Source organism: Gavia stellata, chromosome 13 (assembly GCF_030936135.1).
Source record: "Gavia stellata isolate bGavSte3 chromosome 13, bGavSte3.hap2, whole genome shotgun sequence".
NCBI lineage: Eukaryota > Metazoa > Chordata > Aves > Gaviiformes > Gaviidae > Gavia > Gavia stellata.
In genome coordinates, this window is record NC_082606.1 from 11,910,154 (window position 1) to 11,925,947 (window position 15,794).

Sequence of the window (15,794 nt, forward strand, 5' to 3'; positions counted from 1 at the left end):
CTTATTCGTTAAATGGTAGGAGAGACATGTCCAGCTTGTACTTCTCTGGGGTGCGCCTGCACATCTCACTTAAAATGGATGAAACTACATTGGTCTGTGCATACTGAGAACTGGGTCTCTGCTTTAGTTCAACAGCTTCACAGGTCTTGGTGAGTCGGACTGTCTTCTCTGTGTGAATCGGCCGCAGGGAGGAGTTCATCTTGGTATCATTAGTTGTCAATGTCATTTTACAGAGTACTGAAATAACAGGGAGTGATCCAGTGATCATTGCATACAATACGATGACCGCGCGAAGCATAGCACTTCGCCACTGCATGTTTTTGCTTTCCATTCCTTGTTTTTATATCAGCACAATGCATGCACATGCAAACACACACACATTCATGCACGAGCATGCAGTGTATGCCTGTTCTGTGAAGCTGTAAGAAAATGACTCAATTGAAGTTTCAAAGTAGTGGAAATACATGCATCCACACAAGCATCTGTTAGGAAGATGGGAGTTGCAGCCTTTTCATTTTATAAGTAAATTTTTATTCTCTCACTTTTTTGAACAGTTAAAATAATAATCTCATGCCACTGTGTGCGATGATGTTCAGAGCAGCATAGACTGTTCTAATGGCTGATTTCAATAATAAAAGACAACAGGGGACTAAAAGGTGCAGTGCAGGAAGCTGGGAACACATTCCTTTCCCCAGAGGGTGTACTTAGCTTTGTGCCTTTGATCTCTTGAAAAGTATCATTAGAGTGCAAAATGGCAGGCACTAGGGAACATTACGGCAACTATAATGTGATAGTTTAAAAAAAAAAATCAAAAGAAGTTTGAACTTATTCGGGAGTTTTCTCTTACGAAGGACTGATTGCAGCTGAAGGATAAGATGCTCTAATAGATAAAATATAGAAGCTCCAGTGGGACTGTTCTTCAGATATTGACTCCCAAGTTAGCTCTGGTGCAGAACAGTCTGTACAGAACAGACTATATTTACAAGTTCAGTAAATCTAATCTGTGTAAGCACTTTATCGTTTCTTACTACTTGTACTGCAGTAACACCTGCAAGCCCTTGTTGCTCAACTAGATCCCACTGTGTTAAGAACTGTACAAACATGGAACAAAAAAACCAATCCATGGAACAAGACAAGGCCCAGAAAGCCTTTAGACAATGAGGTTACAACATAGTTGTTGGCACTTGGAAAATCAAAGTATTTGTCTAATACCTTGCAAATCACTATACAAATATTGTTTTAGCTTATTGCATACTGTTACAGAGTGGGTTTGTACTTTTATTTCTTAAAGAACAGAGGAATTTAAATGGCAGTGTTTTCTAAAGTTTTTTTTAGTAGTGCCATGGCAATACAGAGCCAGACTTTGCTTTGCTGTGACCTCAGAGAAACCACCTTTACAGTCAGAGGAGCTGCTGTTGATTGGGGTAGCAGGCCAGATGAGTTAACATTTGTATAAATTTCTGCTGTGTCCAAAGCCTTGGACATAAAGCTGACAGCAAAGACAATTTCCACTTTCTCCTTCTCTAGAGGGCCAATATCTCTGTGGTGAATCATGCCAATTCTAGCAACTAAGGGTGTGTGTGTAGGTGTGAACAGGAACATGAACTAGAGATTTTCATGCAACTTCAAGCTTTAACTTCAGTGTTCTGAAAACACACTGTATGGTGTTAAGTAAAAAGGCTAGGTTGCTAATAGAGCAAAATGCAAGACTTCAACATAAAACAAGAAGACTGCAGACTCAGAGGTGCCTTGTGCTTTATATATAAACTGTCTAGATAAAACCAGTGCAAGTACCTAACTAACGCAGCAGTCATCACCTGTATTGTCCTTGTCTGTGCTGCACAAAATCCAATAATAAGTACAGCTCTTAAATATGCCTTTTACTACTTCATCACAAGCTGTATGTGAGCATGATCAATACAACATCCTTAACATAACATAAAATACAGCAGGTAAAAAGGAAATAACTTAATGGGGGGGGGGGGGGGTAAGGGCGACTGGGGGTTGAGTGTGATGTATGAAAGTTCCAATTGGACATGTATGGAACAAATCTTCTTGTAATGTAGCAAAAGTAAGTATTTCAAACAAGGCATCTTCTCATCATCATCAACTAAAACAGGCTGCCCACACAGCCTTGGCATTTCAATTTTCTGCTCATTTTCTTTTGTTTATATCAGATGTGTTGCCTGTTTTCCTTAGTTCATAGATGTCTCACTGTGATAGGAGCTTGGAGAACAGCAAGCCCAGACCATTTTCAGAAATGGTAGTTATAATGAAAAAGAAAAATGTAATAAAATGATCCAGTTGCCCCAGATTCTGAAAATTATTCCATCAAACCTGAGTTAGAATTGTTTCTTCTTTTTCTGGTCCTCCACCCTGCCCCTTTCTTTTTGCAGCCACTTAAACATTATGGGGTTGATGGCATATATAGCTACGTAATGCTTATCTCCTGGTTTACTTTACCTGACTGAGAAGACTTCCTGCTGTAGAAACAGTTAGCATTTCATAGGGAAGAGCTGGAATGTCTTTGAGTAGTGGTACTCCAATAGTCTGGGTGAAAGGCCAGAGGGGTGTGTAGTCCTTTTGTGCTCACACCAAGGACTATTTCCACTTTTTTTTCCTTGACACTTCTAAATGCCAAATGTGTGCAGTTGGTTGGTATATAATAAATTTTAAAAGAGCATGTTTTACTGAACAGAAGAAAAGTGAGAAGAGATCATTACTTATGGAGGTACCACACACATCATATAAGCACCTGATAAAGAAGCAGGTGATTATTGTGCTTTCAAAAGCAATGGACTTTCCAAACCTCTGTTGTAATAACAAGTCACTTGATTCTCTTGGCTTTGCTTCTGCCTTCTGTGAATGGGATAAGATTCCTTTCTTTGCTTTTTGGTAGTGGGAACCTGTGTGCGCTAGGTTGTAAGTGTCTCTTATTCAATTTATTCATGTATTTGTTCCCATTACCCACAACTTTTGGATTTCTGCCTTTTTACACATGAGCTGTCTAAGATCCACAGAGGTCTTTAAACACTGTGCTTCTATTTTGATGTCTAACTTACCATATGTTTCAATGGGGAATTAATTGCCTCCATATCCTTATGGGCCCGGTACTAAATGATTTGCCCAAAGAGACGTAGGAAAATATAGTGAGCTATTTCTCCAAGCTATTATCTCCTGACTGAAGGACTAGATCACACTTCACCACTCAGTGTTATAATAAGTCTTAATTCATTAATGTTTTTTAAAGATCTTGAAAACCTCTTAGGAGCACAGCTTTGGGAGTACAAAATGCTATTTTATTCATGAACTTCTGAAACCTTTCATACTTTGAATTTATTTTCTTTTTTAAAAAGAGGGACAGAGAATGTAATAGAAGGCAAAGTTGGTCATTTACAATTCAGGATTTCAATGTAATTAGGGAAAGGAAAGAGTAGTAAAATACAGAGTCTTTCATGTGACAGAGGGTAACAGCAAAACTAGACAGTAAAAAAGGTAAAGAAAAGTCATGCTGCAGTTTTGCCCATACAAAAATCTAGGTTACTTCAATCTGAAGTATTTTCATGTGAATCATTTTCCCCTACCATTTTTTTTATGGCCATGAGACTCAAGGCCAAAGCAGTCTGATAGTTTCCCTCAATCCAGAAAACACAACCTTTGCCATTTGTACCTTCTACATTGGAATAATTGAAAGAAAAAGGGATAGAAGCTTGGGGCAGCAATTTCTGGAGTACAGGGCGAGGGCAAAATAAAGCACACCATGGGAAGAGCCTGCAAAACCGGAGGTTATAGGAAAGCAGGAACCAATAAAAAACATATCCACAATCTTTGGAAGGTGGAGAGGGCATAATCCTAAATCTCGGGAAAGATGCTTTTCCTCAGCATTTCCTACTTGAATATAGTTTGCTGTAACCTGTGCTTTGAAAACAGTTTCAGCCTTTCAAAAAAACAAACTACTTCTGTAACACAAAAGAAGATTATAACAGCAGTACCAGCCTGGAGTATAGTGAGGTGATGCCCTTCCTAAGCCATGGCAGGCTACAATATGAAGAATTCATAGGGAAAAAAATCACAAGTGCAATTAACGCTACCTTGATTCTTTAAAGATATTCTTTCTTTAAACCTAATGGGCTATTCTTAGGTATATGGAACTGTGTGATGCAGGCTGCTGCAGATTCTCATTTGGAGTACATCAACACTGTCTGATTTCATGTGGGAATGCTCATTTGCAGTAACGGCAGATAGGGACTTCACTGTGCAGAGATGAAACTGTGGGATGAAATTCAGCCCTGGAGTAGCATTTTTCAACACTTTATGGTTTGGGACCCATCAAAAGAGAGTGAACAATCAGAGAGGAAAAGCCAACCAGAAAAAAGGGATTCAGGTATGAATGCCCCCACCCCACACCCCATTCCTATCTATTACTCTAAGGAAAACTGAGTGACTTCAAGGTCACTTCAGCATGTGTAATATACAGACTCCAGATTAAATGCTGGACGGTAGTTTCAGGCAGATTGGAGAATGTACCAATCTGCCAATTGTGCCTTGTCCTTTTCCAAGTTTAGTGTCATTTACTACAGTTTAGCTTAATTTATTAAAGGCTTTGAAATAGATCACATAGCAGTTTGCTTCCAAAGTTCCAGCACCTGCCTGGAGTGAGCTTCATGCCCATGCTGATGCCAGCAAAGTCTAAGTTAATGTTGTCAGTATCATCATAAAATAAACACTAGTGGCAACACTCCTTCACTATGCTTTGTAATTTAAACTTGGATGTCTATAACTCCTTGCATCACTTATCTTAGAACAAAAATATGTTCCTGGTATTGCATGTGAGTTATGGCTGCTTTGATTAATAGCCATAATGGCAGAAAGAATTTTGACTGTGAAACGAGGTGCTTGTGGTGGGATCTTTGCCAACATACCAAATTGAGCGGTAGGTCTGAGCGCAGTGTAAACTGGTGTTCCATATGCTCGAGAGACTTTTGGAATCAGCCCAGCCTACATATGCTTCTGTTGGCAAGCTCTTGAATGGAAAGGAAGATATTGTCCTCACCCTACCTAACATACCTCCCACTCATTTCAAATGCTCATTTGCAAATGGAGAGCATGCAAATCTGAGAATGATAATGGCACAGACCCAATCTTGCTACAGCTGGATAGGAGGAAAAAAAATCATTGAATAGATTTTAAACCAGAAAAGGTATTGATGTAGGACATTGGTAAAAATGCATCTGAGATGTGTGGAGTAGTAGATCTAAGGTGCACAGACTTCACTAGCTAGTCCATGGAACTGTAGTTTGCTGGAAGATGCTCTGGTGAACAAAACACTCAAAACAATATCATCTTCCCCTGCTCATCTGTGATTGCAGTGAAAAAGCTATAGTACAAACTGGTTCAAGTTAAGGTGAAAAAGAGAATAAAAAAATAGAGAGGATTTTAAGCATGTAGCAGAGAGGAAATGGGAGAGAAAGAATCCCTGAATAGAGAGATTAAGCAGCAGAGTGGTGGTAGGGGAAGAAATGATGGAGCAAGCTTATTAAGTAAACAGGTTCTCCACTGGGCTGCCATAACTTACCATCTGTGTCATGAACCAGATATAACTGTTCTGTCCTACTCCCTTTTGGAATTAATTCTCATGTCCCCCAACATCATTCTTCCTTTTTTCTTCGGTATCGCCATCCTCAGCTTTCTCAGTTATGTGAATGCCAGGCATGCATAGATGTGTACTCTGGCCTTGCTCTGAAATTCCCCACTTTCCCCTTCACACCACAGAGACAGCGTCTGCATATAAAAGAGCTGTGGGGACAATGGCGGGTAGAGCTTTAATGAATAATGCTAACTTGACACAAGTGGCACAGATCAGCCACAGAAACATCCTAGATACTTTGCAAAGCAATAGCTGAGCTGGAATGGCACTTACTCCATACCAATTCCTAGACAGTCCCCACTAGATGCTTTTGCCCTTCGAAATATTGCTGGGGCTCAGGAAAAAAAGGGGAGTTTATCACCTTTGGAAGAAGGGGCAGGCAACTGAAGAAGAGTACAATGATCTCGTTAGGTCATGCAGAGAGGGAATTAGAAAGGCAAAAGCACAGGTAGAGGTCAGTCTGGCCATGGTTGTAAGGGATAACAAAAAATGTTTCTATAAATACATTAACAACAAAAAGAGAGCCAAGGAGAATGTCCATCCTTTACTGGATGCAGGAGGGAATGTTGTCACCAAGGATGAGGAAAAGGCTGAGGTACTTAATGCCTTCTTTGCCTCAGTCTTTAATAGCTGGGCCAGGTATCCTCAGGGAATCCAGCTCCCTGAGCTGGATGACAAGGATGGAGAGCAAAATAAACTCCCCATGATCCAGGAGGAAGCAGTTAATGACCTGCTATGCCACCTGGACACTCACAAGTCTATGGGGCCTGATGGCATCCACCCAAGGGTACTGAGGGAGCTGGCAGAGGAGCTTGCCAAGCCACTCTCCACCATTTGTCAACAGTCCTGGTTAACAGGGGAGGTCCCGGATGACTGGAGGCTTGCCAACGTGATGCCCATCTACAAGAAGGGCTGGAAGGAGGATCTGGGCAACTACAGGCCTGTCAACCTGGCCTGGGTGCCAGGGAAGATTATGGAGAGGCTCATCTTGAGGGCACTCACAGGTCATGTGAAGGACAACCAAGGGATCAGGCCCAGCCAGCACGGGTTCATGAAAGGCAGGTCCTGCTTGACCAACCTGATCTCCTTCTATGACCAGGTGACCTGCCAAGTGGATGAGGGAAAGGCTGTGGTTGTTGTCTACCTGGACTTTAGTAAAGCCTTCGACACTGTCTCCCAGCGTATTCTCCTGGAGAGGCTGGCGACTCGTGGATTAGACAGGTGTACTCTTCACTGGGTAAAAAACTGGTTGGAGAGCCGAGCCCAGAGAGTTGTGGTGAATGGAGTGAAATCCAATTGGCAGCCGGTCACAAGTGCTGTCCCCCAGGGCTCAGTTCTGGGGCCGGTCTTGTTTAATACCTTTATCAATGATCTAGATGAGGGGATCGAGTGCTCCCTCAGCAAGGTTGCGAATGACACCAAGTTGGGCGGGAGTGTTGATCTGCGCAAGGGTAGGAAGGCTCAGCAGAGGGATCTGGACAGGCTGGATCGATGGGCCGAGGCCAATTGTATGAGGTTCAACAAGGCCAAGTGCCGGGTCCTGCACTTGGGTCACAACAACCCCATGCGACGCTACAGGCCTGGGGACGAGTGGCTGGAAAGCTGCCCTGCAGAAAAGGACCTGGGGGTGCTGGTTGACAGCCGGCTGAATATGAGCCAGCAGTGTGCCCAGGTGGCCAAGAAGGCCAACGGCATCCTGGCCTGTATCAGAAATGGTGTGGCCAGCAGGGCTAGGGAGGTGATAGTGCCCCTGTACTCGGCGCTGGTGAGGCCGCACCTCGAATCCTGTGTTCAGTTTTGGGCCACTCACTCCAAGAAGGACATTGAGGTGCTGGAGTGTGTCCAGAGAAGGGTGACGAAGCTGATGATGGGTCTGGAGCACAAGTGTTATAAGGAGCGGCTGAGGGAACTGGGGTTGTTCAGTCTGGAGGTGAGGAGGCTGAGGGGAGACCTTCTTGCTCTCTACAGTTACCTGAAAGGGGGTTGCAGAGAGGTGGGTCTTGGTCTGTTCTCCCAAGTGACAGGACTAGAGGAAATGGCCTCAAGTTGTGCCAGGGGAGGTTCAGGCTGGAGATTAGGAAAAATTCCTTTACTGAGAGAGTGGTGAGACGCTGGAACAGGCTGCCCAGGGAGGTGGTGGACTCACCCTCACTGGCGGTGTTCAAGGAGTGTGTGGATGTAGCATTGCGGGACATGGTTTAGTGGGCATGGTGGTGTTGGGTTGATGGTTGGACTTGACGATCTTACAGGTCTTTTCAAACCATAGCGATTCTGTGAACTATTAGGTTATGGCAACTGATAGACAGTTCTTCTGTGGGCCTGACCCATCATACTCCTTTCTGACACTCATGGTGGAGGTGGCTAGGAAGGAAAATAATGGCTGTCAACTCACTCCACAGATATTGTTATATATACACCAAGAACTTGATTGCTTCTCCTCCTCGTCTGCTGCCCTACTACCTTGCTGATGATTTGCAGGGGGGTGCTAGAAGCTTTTTCAGTACATCTGATTTGCAACACAAGCCTTTCTGCTCTTACAAATATGTTATCTGAGGCTTTTCAATGCTGACCTCAAGTTACTGAATGCAGTTGTATTACTATTTTCAGCAATGGTGTTCCCTGCCACATAAAACTTGTGTTATGCTCTTGCTCCCTGCTTATTCTTGTGCCTTGTACCTTTCATGAAGCCCCTTTCCCCTGCCTTCCTTACATGAGTGTAATTGCCATTTACTAGGAGTTTGATAGAGTGAAGTTTGAAGAGTTTGGCTCAGAGTTCTCATTAGTAATCTTTCTCAAACCTTTAATTTACTCACCTCCTTTCCTACATGTCTTTGCAACTGATAGGTGGTTAAAGAGCAAGAGTGGGAAGAGTTTTGCCACATAGCCAATCCTTCAATTTCACAAGCTTCAGTCTTTTGATGGTAATTTTGGGTGAATTTAAATGAATACCCTCTATTTCTGTTAAAAACTTCAAAATATGTAATTTACTAAAAAAAACCCAAAACAACTCTGTTGTCTTAAAGACAATGGATATTTTGAGAAAATCTTTTAGTACAAAGTTTGATTATCATGCGAAGAGAACCCCAACACAGGGCAATTCTAATTATGAAAGGACTTCAAACACTGTTGTTATTCCAGGTCTAGTGAAACTTGAATGTTTGATATATCTTCAAAACTCATGTGACCCACCACATCAGTTTCTTGGGCATCACAGTAATTCAGTTGTTTATCATCACAGCTCTCCTATGAAATGCAGTTATCACCTTAGCATAAGTGGCAATGTAAGGCACAAAAAGATCAAGGGAGAGGTCTGTAAATCTGATGAGTTTCCTTTAGATTTGCTTGGTGTGGGGAATAGAGTGATCCTCCAGTCACCCTGTAAACACTTATGCTGTCTAGCCTTACTGATATGAATAGTTGTGCTGGAAGAGTGATTCAGAGTAATAACATTAAATGTGTATGTATGTGTTTATGCTGTTGGGCCCTGTGCCAGAAATGCTCAGGGAGGGTGGTGCATTGTGTAAACCACCTTCAATAACACTTAAATTTTCTTTTAACAACTTCTTTTAACAAATAACCAAAGCTGCATTTACTTGAAACAACTCAAAAATAGTTGTTTAACTGTTTTCATGGAAAAAATAGGCTGTTCATTTTTCTGTGAAGAATCTTTTTTTTGTTTGTTTATCCTCCCCATTGGATTGGAATAAAAAAAAATTTGGTGCAATTAAAATGGCTCTGAGAAAGCAGAGAGCTACTTATGTGAGTTTACTGCAATCAGCAGTGAATCTGGCTTTGGACCATCTCTTGTGTAATTGATGTCACTTTGTTTGGATTTTATTTTTCTTTTATTCATACCTCTGTAACATTTAGGAGTTGGAGAAATCTTGGGTTCTTGAGACTAGCCTCTTATGAGTAAGATGGGAGTGTGTGGGTATATATGCATATGTATGCATACACACATGCACACACAGACATACATACGTAAAGTCCTCCTACTCACCACTGCCTTTTCCTTTTTTATACTTTGCCCTTGTTTATCCTTTTCTTCAGAAAAACAAAAATGAAACCATTTGGAGCTTCATAACTCTTCTTTTCCACTCAAAAGCAGAAGGCTTTGGCCTGCTGTTCCTCCTCCTACCCACTGCCTGAGACTTCCCATTCTGGGAATGAGACACGCAAACATATGTCACACAAAAGTGGCATAAATACCATATGCAAACAGATTTTTCTATGTGGGTGGCAAGTACAAAACCTAGCTTCTGGCACCAAAAACCACCACCCCAGCCCTCTGGAAAATTCTAAGGAAGAAAAATTGCACCAGGTGAGAGTAGCACCCAATAAAATGCAGCTCTGTCAGTTTTGCATCCTGAGTAGCACTGAGGGATTCCTGTGGAGTTTAGGGGTTTTCAAACCTCCTGTACCATTGCTGAATTTCACAGGGTCTGCAAAACCAGTTCATATCTGTCCTACATCTTTCTTCTTTTTTCTCTGAACTTTTAAACCCCTGTGGTTTCCAAGGACAATTCAATGTAAAAGGAAGAAACACTAGCTAATGGGAAAGCTTCATTGAATTGGGATGGAAGGGCAAACCAAAAACAAACAAAAAAAGGCTGGCACAAGTTTATGGCCTATGTATACATGGGATTTATACTGACAAGCAGACTTATCCCTGCTGGCATGAATCCCAGAAACCACAGTGGCTGGCAAGTCTGCCCAGAAATGGATTGCACCAATAGTGTGAAATGCCTGTTCCCCAATCTCCTGGGGAGAGCTCAAAACATAATAACTGCTGAGTAACGGGATTTGGCTGAAGAAATTAAAAATTACGCCCTCCCAAGGGGGAGGGATGGGGGATATATGCAGTAGCAGATTCAAGCTGTCAAATCTTTTTCTTAATTTGAAAGGTTTTTTCACTCTTCCTTGCCATCTTTCTACACTCTATCAGCAATTTTCATCCTATCTGCTCATTGCTAAAGCATTTCCACACTGTACTTCCCCCCCACCCCTCCCTCCCCGGTCTCTTCTGGGCACCCTAAGTCATAGCCTCTCCTAACCCTGACAACAGCCCTGCTGGGCATCAGCTTTGTACCCCACAACATCAGTAGGATGAAGATGGATCAACCTTTTTGGGAATGGAAAACTTTATCACGAGAGTTTTCTGGGTATTTTTTTCTCCTTTCTCTCTATGTCGAAATGTATCATCTGGGTTTATAGCTTCAAATTCCCTGTTGATTTCTCAGGGTGTTAAGTTTAAAAAAGGAAAAAAAAGAAACGAACAAAAACAAGAAAGCCACACCAAAAAAAAACACCTCTGTCCTAAATACTGCAACGGTTGCTAATGTTTTATTATCCTCTTTTCAGTGCGATTAGGAAAAAAATAACTTTAGAAGTAAAAGAGTGAAAATCATCATTTTAGTAAGAATATTAAAGTCAATGTGAAATTGTGCCTTCAATGAATATAGTGTCAGCACTCATAGTAAAAGAGAGTATCGGGCAACCCCCTCCAGTACACGAAGTGCTAGATTTACTCTGTTGCTCTCACCTCAGTTGAAATGCCTGCATCTTGCACTGCTTATCTGTAACTTTGGATTCACCAGATATATATGGGTTCAGGAGTAAGAGAACTGCTGTCATACTACACTGTAGCTGAGGCTTTCCCTTTGAGTGGACCCCTAAGCTCAGCAAGACCTGTTTGAAAGATGTGTTCCACTGGCAAGAAAGTAGCATTGGCATCCCTCTCCTAGCACCTGGGTATGATTTTTCTCAATCTCTAATTTTGTCACAATCTTTCTGTAAAAATGCAGTAACTAGACTAGCTCCTTATCAGAGATTAATTCTACAGTGCCACTGATCCTCTTCTACATGAACTGAGGATCAAGCTGCTTAGGTGTGTAGCTAGGGACTTTGAAGATTTTTAGCAAAAGAGAAAGCTCAATTGCAGGGTCTTGCAACTAATATTTTTCTTTCTCCTTCCCTCACGCTCTTCCCACTGCACCAGATATAACATTTCAAGTATTTTTTTCATTAAATAACATGTTGTTCGTTCTTCTGTTTAGACTGAAGAAAAATAGTGGGAGGTCTCTTGTCTTTGCTAGATTTTCAGTACTCGGTGATATTTCCAAAGTTCAGCAGATAACATGAAGGTACAATTAATTCTTCCAGAATTTGGACAGCTTGGAAATCTCCTGCTGCCCTCTGTCAAGCGTGGCACTCTGTGTTCTATCTTTCTTGTTGCCTTCTGTTTCAGACCTGTCACAGCTGCCTGCCTGCTCCTCTGCAACCATGTGAAGCAACTAAGAGTTAAATGTTGCACAGGTGACAATCATCATTATTTACAAGCTTCCGAGTCAGAGCACAGATGACATTTATTTGTAGGATATTAAAAAAAGATCTTGGAATTGAGGTAGAGCATGAAGAGTAAGTCAGTCTCATCTCAAATGCATAAGAGACCTTGCTAATCAAGGGGTGGTCCACAGAATGAAAAATGCTCTGTGGAGATAAAAAAAAGCAAGCTGTTAACACTGTTTAGGCTGTGCTCCAGATTCTGTTCCTTTCACATGGTGCATACATACAGGCCTTTCAGCAGCATTATGACTGTGAATCTTAAATATGTGGTCCAGTCCTACATACTTGAGAAATGCTGGGGTTTGTTTATTCTTACCTGTTTGCTCTCTTGGTACTCTTTGAATTTACCTATTGCTAAGAAAAAATAAATTGTATTTGTGAACTTTGTGTATGCTGAAGTGAAAGGAATCTACGTGCAGAAAGCGTCTGAGAGTAGATGTTTTCAGAAGAGGTAAAACACTTCTATCAGTCAGTTGAAGCCATTTTTTATCCCATTTTAGGTGATAAAGGAGACCTTAAACCATGGTGAGAGATGCCTACTTCCTAGAAATATTCATGTTGCTCACAAGCATTTACAGTAAGGCTTGAGTAAAGGAATTGCAAAGAGCTGTGTTATTACTACCGTGCTTTTTTTATCCTAATATCATAGGTTTTGACTATTTTTTCCCAATCTGATCTGCATCTTGAATTTATTTTCACCTTTTTGCTTATTTTATTAAACAATGTACTGTTTTTTATAACTGCTGTAGTCACCTCTGCATTCTTTTGCCTGAATTGATTGACTTTGGCTCTTCAAAATTCTAATGTGTTTGCTAGTTCAATTTGTTTCCAAGGACTACTGTTCACGAAGTTCCTGCTCTGGTGAATTTTGAAGCGAGCAAAGTGATTCAAATTTAGTGAACAAACAAACAAAAGGTCAATTTATGTATTTAGTAGTTTCTCCTATGAGAGATTATTCCTGTCTGTGTGGAGATGAATGACAACATCCATGAAACTGTATTCCTCTTAAAATAGGGTAACTTCTCCAAAAGTAATGATTAGATGATACCTTTGTTGGGATTGACCTTTTTCTCTTTAGTAGTGCAGTCAGGGGATATCTGGAAGAACTTGGCATGCTACCTGGATGTTCCAAAGCTGCTGGGTTTCACTTAGAGCTGTGAAGATACCAGGCAGAAGAGCTTCCTTCTCTCATTAGATTTCAATCAAGTTTTCAGATGCTCTTATGCCTTTGCTGCTTGAATTATGTCTTTCAAAAATAATATTTTACTTGATTTTGTTCTCACTAGTTCCAAATTTGTTCCATCATGTACCTCATTCCAACCATCAAGGTCTAAGTTAGGTTTGCTGATGAACTCAGATTTGGAAATTGTGAGGCTTGACAGGGAAAATTGCTATACAGAGATGAGGTGAGCATTCTCGAATGGTAGACTCTTGGTCTCTAACCACTGTGCAGTTATCCAGGAATGCAGACTGGCAAACTGCTGGGAAACTGGGAGACCTATTTTTCTTACTTCCTTTTTATGACTTTTTCTGATTATCAGTTTGGTGGGAACAGTAACAATTCCCCAACAGGATTGGGTTTTTATGTAGCTACAGATTATTGCATGTCCCAGTCCTTATTATGAAGCTAATACTGTAAAATTATTACACAAGTTTAGCTATGCATGCCCCTTTCTATTTGGACTTAGTTTTGAGGCAGTTTGTGTCATAAATGCTTGCCCTTATAATGAATAACAGAACAAAGTCCTTGCTGTTTCAGCTGTTGAATCTTAAGTCTTCTGTTTCTGGACCTGAACCATTTTGGTCCCCAGGTTAGAATCTAGACTGCTTAATGTTCAAGCTACTTATCTTAATAGCAGCCTTCCTAGGAGATGTATTTATTTCTCTTTAAATGTATGGATCAGTTTACCTTTGTCCATGTAGGATTACATAATGTCTCATTTTCCAAGAACATTAGTCCCAGTTTTCCATCACATTATTTATAACACTTACTGTGACTAAGAGATGACAAGAATAAAATTGTATTGTTAAGCACTATACAAATACAGAGTAGTAGATGGTATCCTTGCCCTGGTGACGTTACTGTCTATGTGCGCTGTATGGCTTATTCATTGCTCAGTATCAGCACTGAAAGGCATTCATGCCTCAGGATATCTTGGAAGAGATTACCACCTATATTGACTGTACTAGGCTATATTTTCTTAGAAAAATTTCTTCCTTTTATCAGGCTTGAATAGTTTAGCTGCCAATATTAACTAGCTTCCAGGGGTTTCTTCCTATATTCAACAGACAATGGATGGCGTAAGATTAAGGAATATTTGTTCCTCTGTTGCTTCAAAGGGTTCTGTATCTAAGCTCAGCATAATTCTTGTGTGGTAGGATTTCTACATGTTACTGCCTCATCAGCATTAATTCTTTTAGTGCTCTGTGCATAGTTCAGCATATGCTGGGGAGTTGTGGGTTGTTTGTTTTCATCAATAGATACCCTGAATTGCTCCAGCAATTCTTTCACTTTGATGGGTAACGCTTTGCCATACAAGATTACAGAAGGGAACTAGGCAGTGGAGGATTGGTCGGGGTAGTCTATTTGTTACCTTTCCAGTGATGAGTCAGAGACACTTTTCCAATAAATCTTATCTACATCCAAATTTATTTGCTTTTGAGTACTGTTTAATTTCATTTTTGCTTCTCTCTTGTTCTTATATACTTATGTCTCTACATCCGTATTGTTTTAATTGGTGCTGTCTCTTTTGCTTTTGAAAAAGTTTTTTTTCTCCTGGAATTATTATTTAGCCCTTTGTGCCTGAAAGAAAACAGATCATGAATCTATTCCTATTAATATAAATTGCATTTGGATCTCAGTATGTACAATGTTTGAAAACTTCTGAAATTTAGAAACCAATAGGTTTCATTTGAATACACTGCACACATAAAACAGAAGGCATCTTTAATGCCTCTTCTTGCTTTCTTGAAGTCAGTGGTAGATTTACTATTGAGATCAAGAGGAGCAGGAGCAAGAATTTAAATGCAATGATTTTTGGGTAGTAGATTATGATAGAATATAGAACAGATGACAGGACTGCTATGGAATCATTGCTCAGCTTAACTTTCCAATGAGAAAATACCTTAAAAAGCTGTTGCAAGTCTGAAATAATTGTGATTTTTGTTGTTGTTTAGTTTTTTTAATAAAGATCTTTGCGATTAAACCTGGTCTATTGGTGCATTATTGCATCTCCTGGCACCACTGAGCAAATAGGCTGACACAGCACAGCTCCCTGCTGACCTCCCAGCAACGGCTGATTGACTTCGCAAGGATTTTTCATTTCAGGAACATTTGCAATTTCCTGAAATGACTCCAAAGGATCACATCATCTTATTTTGTATTCACATTTGCTTGCATCAGTTATTTTGGGGGTAGGAAAGGAGGGAATGAAACTGCTTGTTACGAAATACATCCAACTTGCTTATATGAAACAATGTTCTGACCCTAGCACTATTGTCTCTCTACCCATCTGTATTGAAATAAGATTTCATTGTTCTAGGATATCACAGGTTGCCCATAATCCCACCCATTTTATTTGTTTTACTATGAAGAAGTATCATTATAACTCACTTTATGCCTATTATTAAGAATTAGCATATCTGAGAATCAAAAATGATGAAGATGTGACTGTTCAGAAGACAAATGATTGCAGGTATTAAAATGAGTTGTCCACCCACAGGCTCAGCAGGTTCTAGAGCAATCAGTTAGGAAATGGAGTGTTTCTGGTACACAGTCTGCAGATACTTTGGCTGCTTAGTT